A 2746-nucleotide genomic window follows, 5' to 3' on the forward strand; every position below is an offset into this window, starting at 1 on the left:
AAATTTCCGTCATCCACATTCGTCGAAACAAAACAAAAAGAAAAATAAACACAAGCAAAAAATGTCTAATATGAAAATAAAAGAAACTGAAATTCTATCCGTCAAGCAAAAAAAACAAACAATTTCATATTTATACACAGACATATTTAAGCAAAACCAAAAAAAGCGGCAAAACAACAAACAAAAGTGGGGTAGAAAATATTGAAGGAATTCAGGGCAGTAAACAAAAAAAAGGAAGTGAGAAAAGCAAGCGCAACTCCAGCAGAAAATGGAAAAATTAGTTCAATTATAAATAAATTTAAAAATACAGCAAAACAAATTAATAACACAAAAAAAACAAATCCTGAAAGCATCAAGGCAAACGGAGAAAAATTCTGATTAGTCATTACTAAGCAAGAGGTCGGAAAAAGAAAGAAGAGAAAAACTTTAGGGTAAGCAACTGAGATAGACCAGTGTGTAAGAGCGAGAGAGATAAAGGGTGACGTTACGTGACAAAGTAAACAAAGGAATCCATTCATAGGAGAAAGAGAAAACCAGAAGATGACGCACCTACGAAACTGTAGTACTGATAGAAAGAGAAAGACACACAACTGTTGACATTAGGAAGATTGAAACATACAGAAATAGGACAAGGATATAATGATGTCGACAATGTGACGAAACGAGAAAGTGAGGAAAGGGAGGTACATTTGTTAAATAATGTTTAATATTTAAATATCAAAATAAAAATTATATTGAAAAATAAAAAAACGGTCAAAGCAACCATTCAGAAGAAAAAAGTTGTTTGAAAAATCAACATGAGAAACATTTCCCTTACTAAAATTTGACGTATCAGAATAGCCCCTTATGAAATCTTTTTTTTAGTTATTACAAACACATTAATTATAAAAGTTTACGCAAAAAAATAACATTCCATCAATAACAGTTTAAAAAAAATATATTCAAAAAATCATGCAAAAAATATATTCAAAAAATCAGAGTTAGAAAAAACGATCCAACTGCCCCTTTTTGCTTTTTTTTCTAGTCACCTTTAGAAAGGGGTGTTCAAAAACACCGAAAAAAGCCAAAAAATCAATCGGATCTTAAACAAAAAAAAGAATTTATGAATTTAAGAATTTGAGAATTTAATAATTTAATAATTTAAGAATTTAAGAATTTAAGAATTTAAGAATTTAAGAATTTAAGAATTTAAGAATTTAAGAATTTAAGAATTTAAGAATTTAAGAATTTAAGAATTTAAGAATTTAAGAATTTAAGAATTTAAGAATTTAAGAATTTAAGAATTTAAGAATTTAAGAATTTAAGAATTTAAGAATTTAAGAATTTAAGAATTTAAGAATTTAAGAATTTAAGAATTTAAGAATTTAAGAATTTAAGAATTTAAGAATTTAAGAATTTAAGAATTTAAGAATTTAAGAATTTAAGAATTTAAGAATTTAAGAATTTAAGAATTTAAGAATTTAAGAATTTAAGAATTTAAGAATTTAAGAATTTAAGAATTTAAGAATTTAAGAATTTAAGAATTTAAGAATTTAAGAATTTAAGAATTTAAGAATTTAAGAATTTAAGAATTTAAGAATTTAAGAATTTAAGAATTTAAGAATTTAAGAATTTAAGAATTTAAGAATTTAAGAATTTAAGAATTTAAGAATTTAAGAATTTAAGAATTTAAGAATTTAAGAATTTAAGAATTTAAGAATTTAAGAATTTAAGAATTTAAGAATTTAAGAATTTAAGAATTTAAGAATTTAAGAATTTAAGAATTTAAGAATTTAAGAATTTAAGAATTTAAGAATTTAAGAATTTAAGAATTTAAGAATTTAAGAATTTAAGAATTTAAGAATTTAAGAATTTAAGAATTTAAGAATTTAAGAATTTAAGAATTTAAGAATTTAAGAATTTAAGAATTTAAGAATTTAAGAATTTAAGAATTTAAGAATTTAAGAATTTAAGAATTTAAGAATTTAAGAATTTAAGAATTTAAGAATTTAAGAATTTAAGAATTTAAGAATTTAAGAATTTAAGAATTTAAGAATTTAAGAATTTAAGAATTTAAGAATTTAAGAATTTAAGAATTTAAGAATTTAAGAATTTAAGAATTTAAGAATTTAAGAATTTAAGAATTTAAGAATTTAAGAATTTAAGAATTTAAGAATTTAAGAATTTAAGAATTTAAGAATTTAAGAATTTAAGAATTTAAGAATTTAAGAATTTAAGAATTTAAGAATTTAAGAATTTAAGAATTTAAGAATTTAAGAATTTAAGAATTTAAGAATTTAAGAATTTAAGAATTTAAGAATTTAAGAATTTAAGAATTTAAGAATTTAAGAATTTAAGAATTTAAGAATTTAAGAATTTAAGAATTTAAGAATTTAAGAATTTAAGAATTTAAGAATTTAAGAATTTAAGAATTTAAGAATTTAAAATTTAAGAATTTAAGAATTTAAGAATTTAAGAATTTAAGAATTTAAGAATTTAAGAATTTAAGAATTTAAGAATTTAAGAATTTAAGAATTTAAGAATTTAAGAATTTAAGAATTTAAGAATTTAAGAATTTAAGAATTTAAGAATTTAAGAATTTAAGAATTTAAGAATTTAAGAATTTAAGAATTTAAGAATTTAAGAATTTAAGAATTTAAGAATTTAAGAACTTAAGAATTTAAGAATTTAACACTTTAAGACTTTAAGAATTTAATTTATCAAAAAAGGGTGCAGGAGGTAATGTAACAGACATGACCAGTATGAC

This window comes from Culex pipiens, chromosome 1 (genome assembly GCF_016801865.2).
Source record: "Culex pipiens pallens isolate TS chromosome 1, TS_CPP_V2, whole genome shotgun sequence".
NCBI lineage: Eukaryota > Metazoa > Arthropoda > Insecta > Diptera > Culicidae > Culex > Culex pipiens.